This window comes from Aphelocoma coerulescens, chromosome 1A (assembly GCF_041296385.1).
Source record: "Aphelocoma coerulescens isolate FSJ_1873_10779 chromosome 1A, UR_Acoe_1.0, whole genome shotgun sequence".
NCBI classification, from domain to species: domain Eukaryota; kingdom Metazoa; phylum Chordata; class Aves; order Passeriformes; family Corvidae; genus Aphelocoma; species Aphelocoma coerulescens.
In genome coordinates, this window is record NC_091014.1 from 191,264 (window position 1) to 206,568 (window position 15,305).

The 15,305-nt window shown below is 47.4% G+C and overlaps 1 long non-coding RNA gene across 1 annotated transcript; it reads left to right on the forward strand.

Annotated features, from left to right (window-relative positions):
- Positions 1 to 908: 908 nt before the first annotated feature.
- Positions 909 to 8,697, forward strand: LOC138120415 (uncharacterized). Its single transcript, XR_011155860.1, has 3 exons — positions 909 to 2,315; positions 5,346 to 5,756; positions 5,929 to 8,697. It is a non-coding gene; the product is annotated as an uncharacterized lncRNA (long non-coding RNA).
- Positions 8,698 to 15,305: the final 6,608 nt, after the last annotated feature.

Here is a 15,305-nt window from a genome sequence, read left to right on the forward strand (position 1 = left end):
TGGTGCAGCTCTAAGCATCCGTTTTTGTTTGTGCATTTTAGGTGGTCCACTGGGAAGGTGTCCTGGCCCTGGGGATGCTGGAGGCCAGGTGCGTGCAAGCTTAAGGTATGGGTGTGGTGTACTTCAGTTGGAGCGGGGAGGCTGTGGTTTCAGTCTCTCAGCATGTTTTTCTGCTTTGCTTCTCTGCAGGTGCTGCTGCTGCTGCCCTAGGCATGCCAAGGGACAGAGGCGAGCAGGTGAGTTGGCATTTAGGTGGGGCGACTGATAGGTGAGAGGTATGTGGCAGCATGCGAAGCGTGTCCCTTTTTGCTTTGCAGGCATCGTCCGGGCCACCTCCGGAGTCGGATGAAGATTTGAGGTGAGCCTGGGCCAGCGGTGCAGAGGGAGCCCGCGTGTTATTCTTCTGGAGGGCGATAGTCACAGTTTGTTTTGTTGTCTTAGGTACCACAAGTAGGTGCAGAGCCTAAGTTTGGAAACGGCCGGTAAGCGATGAGCCTCGGCAGTTATGAGGGAGAGGGGCGTTGTGCAAGGGGTCACTTCTGGGACGTGTCATCACAGTCTGAATTTTGTCATTGTTCTGTCTTTTGCAGCCGCCGAAGTGGACTGTGGGCCATGTATTGACGTCCACGGTGCTGAAGCAATGTTTTCTGTCGAGGATGGATTTCGTCTGCTGGTCTTCAGAGAGCTAAGTGTGGGGACTGTTGGTTGGGAGAAGGCAAACACCTTTGGAATCACAGGAGGCAATTTGAAGTTAGCTGAGAGGAGAGGGCTGTATTGGGCCGGGCCCCTTGGAGGTTAAGGGAGTTTTTCTTCAGCATCACTCGAGCCTTTGCCGGGCCGGGCAGTTCCAACCCATCTCCATGTTCTCGTGAGCTTCGCATCACTGGATTTTGAGTCTTGGTGTCATTGTCCGTCTTTTCACCCGAGGAGCCTGCCTTCGGGTCTGGCATGATTGCCATGGTCTAAATTTTGCCTACTCTTCAGTGTAGCCACACTCTTGAGCATAACACGTGGGCATCTTGCATCTTGGCCATTTGTCGGTCGGTCATGCTTTGTGATGTCACTTCAGCCTTTGGCGGCAGAATCCTTCTCTAGGGAACCCTTTGTATCACCTGGCAGTCGTTGCCTCCTTCTCTAGGCCTGCTGCACTTCTTGAGCATCCTCTTACCAGCTTTGGCACTAACTTCTCATAGGGAGTTTACATTTCACTGTCACATACTACTGCCGTAGAGCCTTCTTTCCTTCGGCATCGTGGGCCTCTGGCTCATCTTGCACTAGGAATCTTGGGCCCATCAGGTGAAACTGCTGGGCAGTTTCAATTTGTGTCTATGTGATGTGGTTTGTGTCCGTTGTCTTCAGTGTCACAGGGCTTTGTGATGTCTCAGTTCTTTACAGGCATCGTTCTGGGCCATATCGGCAGCGGGAGTACTTGCATACTTTTCTGGATTGGGCTTATTCTGGCATCTTTATGGTTTTGCTTTTTGAGACCAGAAGTACACAAGATGTTCCTATCCGTCTTCCTTCTCAGTTTTGGTAGTATCTTTTTTCATGTGCCATTCCCTTGGACTTCTATATGCAGTGTACTAGACCCTCCTCACTGCAGTAGTTCCATAGCTTCCGTCGTCTCAAAGCATCCTGGTCTCAAGAATTTATCTTCTGAAGCGTTCTCTCAAGTCTTCGTGTCATCTTTGCTTATATTTGATGCACTGTGTGTCCATGTGCCACTTATGCTTGGAGCTGCCCTGCCCTGGCACATTCAGTCGTGGCTCATTTGAACAGTTTTAAAACTCTCCTCTCTTGTCTGTGGGCTTTTGGGTAGAAAGCTTATGGGCCTGGTGTGGGGATAACTCCTAGCTGTCAGCTACTTGTAGACTGCCTCATGCTGTCTTGCAGGTCCCCGAGGCAGATTTTGATCCCTATGGTCACTGATGTTACCAATTTTCCCAGGGTCTACTGTTCCACATCAAGGAGAAGCAGACGGAAGATGCTTTAACATCTTCTTTGGGAGGGGTGTTTCTAGTAAGGGCTGCAGTCAGAGTGTAAGCTGAAGAAGGGGTGTCTGAGAGTGTGTCTGTCTGTGTGTGTGTTGACTGGCTCTAACCTTATGTGTGTGGTGTTTTTTGCCTTTCAGGTTCTTCAGTTCATTTTAAAATTTTGAATACAAAAAGCCCAGCCGGTCCTGCCCATGCTGTGGGGTTAGTCAGAGGGACACAGGGTTCCTCTTCTCCTCTCTGCTGGGATGAACTGCCTAGGGAATACCATTTCTGACAGCCCAGTCCTACTTGTGTCTTTTGGAAAAGGGCAGAGGTGAAGAGGTAACTGCCAGAGTTCCTTGGGGATGATGGAGTTGTGGTGTTTGGCTGTGCCCGGAGGGGCAGGTTGGGCATTATTTGTGTGTCTGAGGACTGGTTTGGGTGTTGGGGAGCCCAGGGAGCTGAGCTCTCAGTGCATTCCCAGCTCTCCCAGGGGTGGGAGCTGGTGCAGGGCTGGGTGACAGCCTCTGGTTGGGCTCGGGGCAGGCACTGGCCCCGGCACAGACACGGGGTGGTTTGGGGACGCTTGGGGAGCAATGGGAGGAAAATGAGGGATGGTGCTGGGCAGAGCGATCAGCCTGTGCTCGTGTCAGTGCAGCTGTGCAGGGCACTGGGATCTGGGTAAAACTCCAGCTCTCCTGGTGTTCAGGGATGCAAGGTCTGAGGGACTGGATTTACCTGGGGCTTTCCAGGAACAAGGGGAAATGTGGTGCCAGAGCTGTGCCCCATCAGGTTGTGTTTCCCTTTGGGGACAGGGAGTCTCTGGGCTGAGGTGAGATTGCTGTGTGAGTGGCAGGGAACAGGGAGCTCAGAATTGCAGGCACTGATGGAATAATTGTCTTAGGTCTATTTGGTTTGTGTTTGTGAAAACTGGGATTTGGGCTGGAGAGGTGCTCTTGGGAACAATGGATAGAGTACATTTGCTCTATGGATGTGTAAGGAAGGACAGGGAAGGGGAGTATTTATAAATTGTTATCAGTATTTCATGCAAATTTGGGGTGGAGCGTTGATGTAGGTGGGTGGGTTTGGCTTGGGCCTGTCAGGACTAACCACAAAGAATCCAACCAAGCCCCTGACCCCTCAAGGCATCTGTGAAACACTTCCACAGAAACCCAAGTCAGAAATCCAGTGATAATGGAGGTAAAATTATAGGTAATTGCCTATGATCGGTGGGGAATTTCCTTTGGAATTATCAACCAAGGCAGAGCATATCTTTCAGCTCTTTTCCTGGTGTGCAGTTTCCTCTCTGGTTTAACTGAGTTTGTGTGCTCCTGTTAACAAGCAGTGTGTTTTCACCCTGAAATTTGGGGTGATAGTCTTTCTCTAGTGTTTTTCCCACAACTGACTCATCCTTTCCATGAATAGTCCATGTTGTTCTACACAGCTGCTTTGGCCCTGGGTCAGAGCGAGAGAAGGGAAATGACTTTTTAGGGCGTTGAAATTTCTCCAGGCAGGAGTGGGACGGTCTTGCCCCTCCCCAAAGCCCTGCAGGCGCATGGGAGTAGCTCAGTGCCGGCGCAGCTCTCTGAGCAGTAACAACGCTTGGGAGGTTCGAGTGTTGATAACAACTCTCTTGTCTCTTGGTAGCAGTCCTAGGTGGAGGAGAGGAAAAAAGGAACTTGTGTTATTCATGGAAAACCTTCTGCTGTTTCTTGTGCAGACTTTTAGATCTTTGTATGATTTACTATCCAGTGTCTGTAGGTAGAGAATGACTTATTTGAGGTAAAAATTGAGATAATCAGTAATGGATAGGTATGGAAAATGTTTGAAGTAAACTTGAGGTGACCTGTAGTGGAGAGCATGAAGATTTTGAAGTAAACTATAGCAATCAGTTGTGCACAGGTAGGGAAACTTCTGGGGGTAAAATACAAGGTCATCTCTAGGTGAGGGAATGAACACTTTTTGAGGTAAACTGAGTGAATCAGTTGTGGGAGTATTAGTAAGTTCTGGGGGTGAAACTTGATGTAACCTCCATGGTAGAAAATAAATAAGTGTTTTGAGGTAAAAAGGAAGTCATCAGTGTTGGAGAGGCAGGGAGATTTTGAGAGTAAATTTGAGTCTGTAGTGCAGAGAATGAACATACTGAAGTTAAAGGGAGGTAGTAACTTGTAGACAGGGAAAAAATTTGGGGGTAAAGTCTGAGGTTAATGTCTAGGGGAGACAACATTTTTGAGCTAAACTGAGGCAGTCACTAGGTGACAGGTTGGAAAAGTTTTGGGCGTAGAAATTAAAATGACCTGTTGGGCAGAGAATAGACATACGGAGGTGAAAATCAGGTAATAAGTAGTGGACAAGTAGCAATAATTTTGGAGGTGAAATCTGGGGGGATGTGTGGCAGGGAGAGCGTACATCGTGAGGTAAAGTGAGACAGTACTGGAAAGATAGTGAAATATTTCATAGTAAAACTTGATGAAATCTCCAGGGCAGAAAGAGAATATTTATAGGTCAAAAAGAGTAAATAGTTAGCGGGCAGGTAGGGAAAATACTGGGGGTAAAATCGGAGGTTATCTCTAGGGGAGAGAATGAACATACTGAGGTAAAAATCAGGCAATGAAGAGTGAATGTTAGGGAAAGTTTGGGGGGTAAAACTGGAGATAATCTCCAGAGGTAGTGAATGAATACTTTCTTGTAAAAAAGAAGAAATCAGAAGTGGACAGACAGGGACAGCTCGGAAGGAAAATCTGAAGCAATCCCCAGGGAAGAGAATGAACATCATGAGGTAAACTGAGGCAGTCATTTGCAGAGACACAGTGAAAATTTTGGGGATAGACACTGAGACATTCTTGAGGATATAGAAAATTACTTTTTGGGGTAAAAATGAGGTGATGGGTAGGGCAAAGCTTGTGGGAAAAACTTGAAATAATCTGTAGGGCAGAGCATGAGCATTTTGATGGAAAAATGAGATATTTATTCTCTACTTCCCTTTGGGCTAACTTAATCTCCACCCTTCCATGAGCAATTCCTTGGCTTCTCCTGGAGAAAACCCCACGGCAGAGGCAGTCTGCAAAGGAGCCCAGAGCTGTGCTTGGAGCAGAGAGTGCTGAGAGCTGCGGGTGCCTCTGCTGCCCCAGGCTGGCAATATCCCCATGGAACAGACTGGGCAAATAGGATTAGAGGGAGCACAGTCCCTTCAGGGAAGGGGTTTTCTCCTGTGCACATCAGGCACGGGGCAGGAAGGGAACTTTGGAAATCAGCTGATTTCCCCCAGAAAGCATAATTCACATCAAGAGCAAAGGTTGGTTTGGGTGTGAGCACTTGAAATAACTTGGAAAGAGAAGCAATCACCTTTTGCTGCTTCTTTCTTTCTTTCAGATGCTGGGATTGCCTCTGTGGACATGTGCTGAGCTCTCCCCGCAGGGAACTGTCAGCCCTGAATGCCTGTGCAATAACTGCAGCTGCCCAGGCAGGCACAGTTTTTTCAAAATTATTTTTCTCGGACCGAGCACATCTCCTCAAGTTCCTTCTCACTTCCTGCATCCTGGAAATGCAAAAAGGGAAAAGATAAATGTGCAGCTCAACTGAAACAAAAAGCATCATTTCCCTTCTTTCTTGTTTTGTTCTTAGAGCCTGTTGGAGTGCTGGCCTGGATTTGGGAGGAGCCAAGTAGCCTGGAGCAGTGAGGTTTTTCCTGTCAGACTTGGCTGTCCTGTGCAGGGTTCACTGATGCTGTGAATTGCAATCCAGGGCATCTTCAGGCTCCTGGTGCTTGGGACGTGGCGTTTGGTGTGCGGAAAACATCCCAGGCTGTTCAGCTTGGGTGTGGCTGTGCATTTGCACAGTTCCTCAGAGTGGGAAAAGGCCAAGAGAGCGATGGGAAGGTCTTTCTTCCAGGCCTGGGCATTCTCAAGACACCTCAAGGATGTTTTTTAAATGTTTCTTGTCTTTTGTTTCCCAGCCCAGGGCTGAGCTGGAGAACGGGTGGAGACAGTGGCAAGCAGGAGTCCCATGTTTACATCTGCCCTTGGATTCCAGTTTCTCCCAGTGGGTCTGTGCTGCCCGAAGTACAAAGGAAGGAGGTGTTGGAGTACCTGTTTGTTCACCTGTTGAGCTTGGAAGAGATGCCGAGTGTGAAATTCCAGGAGTGCCGGCTCCTTGCGAGCTGTTGGTTGCTCAGGAGATGGGGTTGGGGAAAGGGGGGGAGAGTCCGAGCACAGCACAGTGGTAGGAGCTGGGTTTGCATCTCAATCTAAGGCATCTCAAAGCCTGATAAGCTGGAAAGAAGACTTTGCTGTGTTAATGCACAATTGCATTTTTGTGCAATTTTTTGAAATTAGGGCTGGGATCAACCTGGGGAGGAGGTTGTCTGGCACAATTCCCTATGCCCTGCTTTGCCATGAGGAATGGATGCCTGACCTCTTTGCAGAGAGCTGCTGCTGATGTAGATTTCTCTGTTTCTATAGTGAATTTATCCCAGTACTTGGCTGCTATAAAGAAGTCTCCTCTTGCTGCAATTTCCCCCTATTACATTTAAGATCAGCTCCAGCTGAGTTAGAATTTAATCCCGACCTTTCCCCCCTTTTTTTTTTCCAAGAGGCCTCAGCTATCTTGCTATTTCTTTCCTCTCTCACCGTCCAGGTCCTGTTTTTCAGACCTTTCCTTATAAAACCCTTGATAACCCATTCCCCACTTAAGGCTTTGTTGTAGCCTTGTTTTGCTACCTTCTGGGTGCTGTGGATGAAGGTCTGGCTTTGAGGAGCACGCCCTGCTCCCTTTGCTCAAGGGATTGCAGTTATTCCAATCTCCTGCTGCTGAGGGCTTCCTTAGGCTCTTGCTGAAATGAAAAATGTCCAGGAAGCTTTTCCTTTTTTGAGATTAGACTGGTTGAGATATGACCATGATGGTTAAAAACCCACAGTGCAAAGGAAGGTTTCCCCCTTCTTCCCCCCTACCCCCCACCTGCTCCATGCTCGGTCCTCTCCCTGCACAGTTCATTCCTTTGTAATCACAACTGCTAAGGAAACCTTTCTAATCTTGTCAATTGGCAATGCAACTGCTTTTAAATTCTGTTTTAAAATAGGTTTTGAAGTCAGGCTCTGCCCTTGCTATTGATTTGAATTCTTGACTGAGTAAGTTACTGGTGCTTAAGAAGCCCTTTGTTGCTTTAAAGCCTTTCTCCAAGGGTCAGAGAATAACACTGACAGGGAGTGAAGGAGCGCTGCCCAGTAGTTGCTTAGAAACGGAATGTGTTAAACCAGGTTTCTTTAAAAGCAGTTTTGAGTAAGTGAAATTCAGGTACTTGAATTACTTTGGGAAATGGTCCATTTAGGATAGATCTACACTGACAGAAGCTGTTTATCTGAGGTCAGTACATGCTTTGATCAGTGCAGGGCCTTCCCCTCAAGAAACGCATGAGCCAAGCCCAGCAAGGTAGAGGAAAAGACAGACACAAGTTCAGCTTAGAGAGCTGCACGGGTGAAATCCCATGAATATGCCTGGAGCATGGCCCTCCCCAGCAGCTTTTCTTACAGTTAAATTCTTAAAAAAGCTAGAAGCTGATGCTCAGTACTTTGGGATCTGGCTCAAAACTGCGGAGAGGATAAACTCCCTTACTGGAACTCAGGCAGTGGAGTGCCCACAAGCCAGCAGCCCGGTTGCTTCTTGTTCAGCTTCATTTCAACGTCGTTTTTTTGTTGTTTTGGTTGGTTGGCTGGTTTTAAAGTATTCTTAGAGATGCTACAAGTGGAAGAAGAGAACAGAAATAGAGTGGAGCACCACTGGCATATTACCTGATATTTTACTGTTCCTCTTTTTCTTTTAAAAATATATGTAGATAACATGAACTTTTAAACTCTGTGATTTGGGAGAAACACTCTTTTTTCTCCCTCTCTTTGGAAGAGATATGCAAGTCCTGAGCCGTTGGGCCAATGCTTGCTGCATTTTGTTTACGTTTTTACAATCAAACAAGGGGCTGATAAGATTGACAAGGAAGATACAACTCAGGAGCTCACTAGGCCGCAGCCTCCAGACTCTTTGGGTGATGCAGTAGGGTATGAAGACTGTTCTCCAGTGCGAGATTAATCCATAATAACATGCTCACTGACATAAAAGTCACTTCTTATAAGCCACTTCTTATTCCCTGAAGTGCAGGAGCTGAGGTGTTTGACAAAGCCTTGGCAGAATGATGAAGTAGATCCCTGTCAGATTTCTCCTTCTTGTGCTAGTGAGAGCAATCCATCTTCTTTAAGGGTTTTGTTCCTTTGGGATTGTGTGTAGTTTAGAGGGAGAACAGTACCCAGAAGCATTAATTGTTTAATCTGCACTGCTTTTTTCCTCGACATGTGAGGCCTGAGTATTGTGCTGGGAAGCGGGGCCAATAAAATTTCTGGGAGTCAGACTTGGAGCTCGAAAGTTTTAGAATTAACGCTGGAGACTCAGCTCCCTCTATGGTCAGAAGAGGGGGAGACACCTTCCTTCAGGATGTCTCTCCAGGGAATGCTTTTGCAAAGTTTTCTCTCGTAACGGCTCAAGTCCTGCCTCTTCCTGAAATTGCGGTGTAGATCCCACTGGAGGCAGTAAATCTCTCAAATGTATGAGCTTGGGCCTACACACCTGCTAAGGTGTGACTAGAGGTGTGAGAACTTTTGCAAATGAATTTGGAATCATGAGAATCACAGAACCACTGAGGTTGGAAAAGCCCTCTAAGGTCATCGAGTCCAACGTGTGCCCAATCCCTACCTTGTCACCCAGCCCAGAGCACTGAGTGCCATGTCCAGGTGTTCCTCGGACACCTCCAGGAACGGGGGGACTCCAAACCTCCCTGGGCAGCCCCTGCCAAGGCCTGACCACCCTTTCCAGGAAGAAAGTCCTCTTGATGCCCAACCCTGGTGCGGCTTGAGGCCCTTTCCTCTTGTCCTGTTACTGGTTGCCTGGGAGAAGCAGCCAGTCCTCACCTGGCTACACCCTCCTGTCAGGGAGTTGTAGAGAGCAAGGTCTTCTCTGGGCCTGCTCTTCTTAGGACTGGTATGGAATCACTATTTTGCATTAAAGGACAATAAGCAGATGTTTTGAAAAAATACTTTGAAATGTTTTTGCATTGTCCTGGAAATCTGCCAAGAATTGGAGTTGCTTACCAGGTTAGGTGTTCTTGCCTGCAACTTCCCAGGGGCTGCTGGAGGTGGGATGAGGCTATTGCAGAGGAATTACAAGTACGTGGTTTCTCACTCAGGAGACTCTGGGTTTACTATAGCTATGGAACTGGTTTTCCAGACTAGAGGAACCCCTTGAAGGACTGCAGCGGGAGGCAGAGATGGGATTTGGGGTTTGCATCCCCACCTCCTGAGCACACATGGGGTTAGATGCCCCTTGGCAGAGCTGTAAGGTGTAATGTGGGCAGCAGCTCCTCCTCTCTTTGGGGGCCTAAATTGAAACGCTCAGGAGCCAAATCACCTCTGAGCTGCTCTCTTGTGAGCAGGAGAGGAAGGGACACCTCCAAAGGCCACATAGCTCACTCATAGTCTGAAAAATCCTACTGCTGAATCTGGAACCCCCCCAGGGATGCCTGGGACCCCCCGGGCCCCTCTGTGATCCTCGACAATGCACCCCTCCATCATCAGACCATGCAGTGCCCCCCAGTGTTTTGCCAGTGGGAGCACTGGAAGAGATACTGGGAACGCTGGGAGGGAACTGGGAGGAAACTTCCCACCACTCTCCAACGTGCAGCAGCCCCAAGTGCGACCAGTGAGGAGGAGGAAGTGCTCCCAGTGCCTCGCCCCCCCCCCCCAAAAAAAAGGGGGGCGGGGGGGGTTACGAGAAGAAAAAGGATTTTAATTGAGGGGAAAACACTCCATTTCTTTAATTGTGCTTGAACTTAGGAGGATCCCACTTCATCTACTGTTTGGAGGGTCTCAATTGACACAACGTTTTCATGATTTTGTATCTCAGTTGGCTGGGAATCACTGTTTTGCATTAATTTTCCTGTCTAATTGGAAGAAGAAAGCCTTTATGGTGCTGTTTGATGGATTTGAATTGAGGGAAACCGCCCCATTTTCATAATCTTAAGGTTAAAACTGAGGGCAAAACACCACCGTCCCTGGTTTTAAAGGGAAGCCCTTTATGTGCCATTATAAGAGTTCCATCGAGGGGGATCCTCATTTGAAGGGACCTTCATAGAGGAAAAACGTGTCCAAAAGCCCCCAAAATGGTGTTTCTTGAGGGAAAGTGAAGAGGACGCTGCATTTTCCCTCATTTTAGGAGGCTAATTTGAGCAAAAGTCCCCCTTGATTCACTTTTTCTTTGGGTTTATATTTAGGGGAGACCCTCCTTATGCATCAATTACGGGTCTAAATTGAGAGGGAAGCTCCGTTTTCCCCTTGATTCAAGGCTTTGAAATGGTGACTAAAGGGAGTTTTCCCTTAATTCATTAAGAAATTGAAAAAGAAGCCCGGCATGGACCGGCGGGTCTGGACACATCCCCATTGAGGGGGGGCAGAGCCGCTGCTCGGGGGATCCTTTATCCCCCTCGTACAGCTGCGAGCTGCCGAGGAAAAAGTCCTCGTTCCTAGGCTTAAAGCCCTGCAGGTTTACCTCTCATTCTCTTGCTCTGATTTGTTTGACAATAAATTCAATTTATTCCCCCCAGTCGTGTCTCTTATTCCAGTGACCGGTGAGTGATCTCTCTGTGCCCTTCTCCCGATCCTCGGGCCTTTCCTGATGTGTTCTGTTCCCTGCCCAGGGTGAGGAGGAGAGGGACAGAGCGGTTTTGCTGGCACCAGGCACCTGGCCAGGCCCAGCCCACCCCAATAATCCCTGCGATCATTCACGCCACCATTACCCAGGCGCGCGGCGGGTCCGGCTCCGCGGGCAGGCGGCTCCAGTAGTTCAAAGTGGGCAAATTGGGACGGAGTGAGAGGAAGCAGGTGCTGCCGGTGGGTGAAATGTCTCTGCTGCGAGCTGCCTGGGAAAGGAGGAGGGAGAACCTAGTGCAAAGGAAAGGGGAGAGAAAGAGGGACAAGGCTGGAGCTGGGAAGGAAGCGGAGATGGCCAAGGGGCAGCTGAGCATTTTGCTTTCCCACTCTGTGGGGGGAAAGAAAGCGCTGTCAAATCCATCCAGGAAAAGAGAGGAGAAATAGCAGGTGGTGGAAATCGCCGGCAATTTGGATGCAATTTGTCTGTCTGAAGTGCAGACGCCGACAGACACGGAGCACCGCCGGACGCCTGCTGGCGCTGCGCTGTGTCCTGCTCTGGCTGCAGCCCGCCTGGCGAGACCCCCAGCAGCAGCGGCCCGGGGGCGGCGGGTCGGGCAGCAGCCAATCGGAAGCGCCGCAGCGTGCGGCAGCCAATAGGAGCCCTGGCTACTCCGGCAGCCAATGGAAAGCGCCGTTCCCTGAGGGACCAGGCCCAGCTCGAAGCCCCTCACAGCGGCTTCGTTTTTTGGGACGTTTGTGGAAAGTTCGGAGTTCATTTCTTTTTTCTTTAGCGCACCTTTTCCAGGACAGGAGGGATTCCGGCGCCGCTTCGTGCCGGTAGGGAGCGGGAGAACGCGGCGGCGGGCGGCGGGTGGCGAGGGCCGTCGGCGAGACGGGGCTTGGGCCGCCTGCGGTGTGCGATCTCCCGAGAGCAGCGGGGAGCGGCGGCGGGCGGGGCGCTGTGGGAGCCGGCGCATGTCCCCGAATGAGCCGCCCGGCGCAACGCGCGAGGTGCCAATGAAATAAAATAGAACACGGTAAAGTGAAAAGCATCTTCTGCCAAATAATATATCAACAGACCATCTATCTAAGTGGTACAAGAACATAGTTTCATTGTGCTCTGGATGAATGTCATCTTTGTTATTGCAGAACTAAGTTAAGAATATTAAGTCTAATGATGCAATTTTATTTTTAGTCTATTTGATTTTATAAGTTACTAATCTGAGTCATGTATGCTTATAGTTTTCTCTCTTATTAACAAAGACAATTCAATATCCAGTTCATGATTATAGTATAGTTTTGAACCACTCAATAGTAATTTTTCTTTTGGAATATGTGTGATAATTTCAAGGTGAGACATCTACATAATGCATTGGACACGTATTTGTATATTTGCAGTTAAAGTAACATGCTTTAAATTTGTGTGCATGTATATAAAGTACATATACTTAAGGAAGAGATCATAAAGAGATAAGGTACCTTTCAATCAATTTGAATTGTAGGCGGGGTAATTTTTGTTTCTTCTTGTAGGTGATTAGTTTTAAATCTTTTAAAGCAGTATGTTTGTCTGACAGGCCACTCATGCTATTTTATTGATGTCTAGAAGGGACATCTTTTGCTGGCTTCTGACTCCATAGACAAAATAAAACCTCGAGATCATCTCAAACAAGGATAGATGAGGAAAAGAAAGAAAAACTCTAGCATCAGTGATAGTAAATTAGATATTGAGGCTACGTGGCCTAGGCAACTTACTCATTAAGTTTATAATGAATTTATAAGCTTATGATGACTGGGTTGCTCTAGATTTTCAGCTGTCACAATTTGCAGCATTGCTGTTAGGTTCACTAAAACTGAGCCGTAACTCTTTATTTGAATGTAAAATTCTGAATTTCAAAATGACCTCGGAAACCTAGTGTTGGAAACAGGTTTTAAATTATCCTCCAATTCCATAAAGGTTTTTATTTTACAGAACTAACCAAGAGTTACACGAATACAGTTTATAAAGCGTGTGTTTGCAGATGGGTCACAGTCCTTTCAGCTCTGGACTTCATGATGCCAGGAGAAGTCGGAAACTACACAGTATTTGTGAATGCAAGACTTTGCATTTAGATAGGTTTGAGCTGAACGATCTGAAAAAGCTCCCATAAGCACAGAACTCCTTACTGTCTGTGTGTTTGAGAAGGCTGAAGAGCTCTGTTTATTGCCACAAAGGGCCTGGAATAAATTATGTTTAGTAAATTGGCCCCAGGTTTTCTTGTTTCAGACAGTAGCTTCAGAGCAATCTGTTTTATAGGCTCCACTAAATCTGACCAATTGCAGGGAGGTGACACCTCATTTCAGAGATGTGGCATCCCACATGTGCCAGTCAGGTCCAGCCCCTCTCTCTGTCAGGATGGCCGGGCACCAGCAGTTCAGCTTTCTGTCTTTTGGCATTTAACCTACGGCCTGTTCCCAATTTATGGGCCTAGCAGGATGGAGCCAGGCTGCTCAGCCCCTCCTCAGCCTTGTGCCTCCCACCCCTACATGGGGCAAATAAAAGCTTCTTTATTCCATTGGAAATGCCCCTGTTTCAGCGAGGTGTATGCCTGGCTTCCTTCCCTGGTCGGTCTTGCAGGTGATAATGAACACAGTGCGGTGCTATTTCCTAGCTGAAGCCAAGGTGGGAAACCAGCTTTAGCCTCAGCATTTTTCATTTCAGACTCTTTTTCCTCAGTTATTTTGGATCTGTTCATGGTGAGGAGGTTTTACAATGTGTTGGTCCTTAGCTGAAGTATCGAAGAACTGAACAAACCAGTAATTTTTCCTTCTCTGACCAAATTCTTCTTACTTTTGAGGGGAGGAAGGAATGGGGGAGTCAAATTTGCGTTTAGGTTTTATGTTTTATTTCTGCCCATGGAACTGTTTGCTACTGAGCTGCGTGACCGTGGGTCTTTTCAGCACAGGACACTGATTGACATTGCATGTGTTACAGAGAGGAAGGGCATTTCCTGACGATTAATGGCAAGTTAGTTGGCCTGAAGTTCATTAACCTGAGCTAGACTGTTGGAAGGACTCTGTGTGGAATTGTATTAGAGGATCATCATAAACTAAAAATATATGTGACAATCTGGCCAGATTGCAATGAATCTAAAGACAGGACAGGGTTGGCTCGAGCTCACAGAGCAGCTGCCTCGAGTGTAAACTAACTGCCTTGTGAAAGCAAATGGTTTTTCACAGACTTTATTCAAATAAAAGGGGAAAAGGAAAAAAAAACCCAACCAAAACAAAGGAAGGTTCCCATTAGCAAAAAAAGCCTACATGAAAAAGTGAGGTTGTGAGCTATGGCCGAAGGCCCGAGTTTGGTGCTGATTCTCAATCAATTCAGCAAATGACAGTGCATTGACACAACTGGTTTTTTAGTCAAATTTAGTCCTGATTCTTCACAGTAATTTGCCTCAAGAAAATGAGCCCCATATCCTTTGGTGAGTTCCCTGTTGGCTGAGGCCCAGACCTTCAGGCCATGACTTCTCAACATACTTGCAGTGAGACTGGCTCCCTCTTAATTGCTTCTTTTTGAAGTATGGTTTGTCACTATCATCCTGCTGAAGATGAACAGGGCTGGTGTCTCATTTTCACATATTCTTCCCCCTCCTCCCCTCTCCTTCTTTTCCCCTTTTTCACCTCTAAATAAATTTCTTAAAGGCGATTTAACCCTGGGATGGTCTAATCCACTTCCGTCCTTCGTGGTCCACCCTCAAATAGATGTGTTGGCACAGAAGAAGTTAAGGGTGTTCTCTTAGGATCTGATACTGTAATAAAGGGAAGAGAAAGATGAAACAGGCATTTCATGTTTGTCTGTTTTCTCTCCATGTCATTTCATGAACGTGTACTCACGCTTGGCCAAGAGTAGTGCATTCAGACACTGAATATGAGTGTTGAAGAGGGGACTGAGAAGAAAGAAGCTTAGTGTTCTGCAATAGGAATTATGCTTTGGGGATTTTACGGATTGTTTCCCTCTTTTTCACCATCATGCTTTTCTTGCACACTTCCTTGTCTTTTGCTACTGAGCGAAAGTCTGGAGGCTCAGAAAGCCCATCTGAGCAAGATTTCCTGTGTCAGAGAGAACTGAAGGGATTCTGTTTCCATCCTTTCATGCCAGGAAGGATGAACTGCCTGTATCAGGAGGTGCTGAATTGGTTCTGGGTGCTGCTGTAGCTCACAGAATTGCAAGACCTAGTGCTGCAGGAGTTCAAATAACAGACCAGTGGAAAGGCTCAGGGGCCACAAGCTGTGCTGCATCTCTCATGGACTTGCGAGGAACCTCTCCTTTGGTGTCTGTGCAAGTGCTGGCTGCTGTGGGCACTAGGATTGCTCTTTTAATCAGGCAGCTCCAGTACCTTTCAGAAAAGAATTTTCATGGCACATCATGAGCCATTAATCTCTCGACTAACCATAACATTTCCTTACTCCTTGGTTTTCCAGCATTACTCAAACACTGACATTTGTCATTTCACCAGCCATCTCCCTTGACCTCTAGCATCAGGCACTTGCAGGGGGAAGGATCTGGTCTCACAAATATTTTCATACTCTGATCTCTGTGATTTATTAACCGTGAAGTTTTGCCTTCAGAACTCAAGATGCCGTTTCAAATAATTTCACGTGCAAAAGT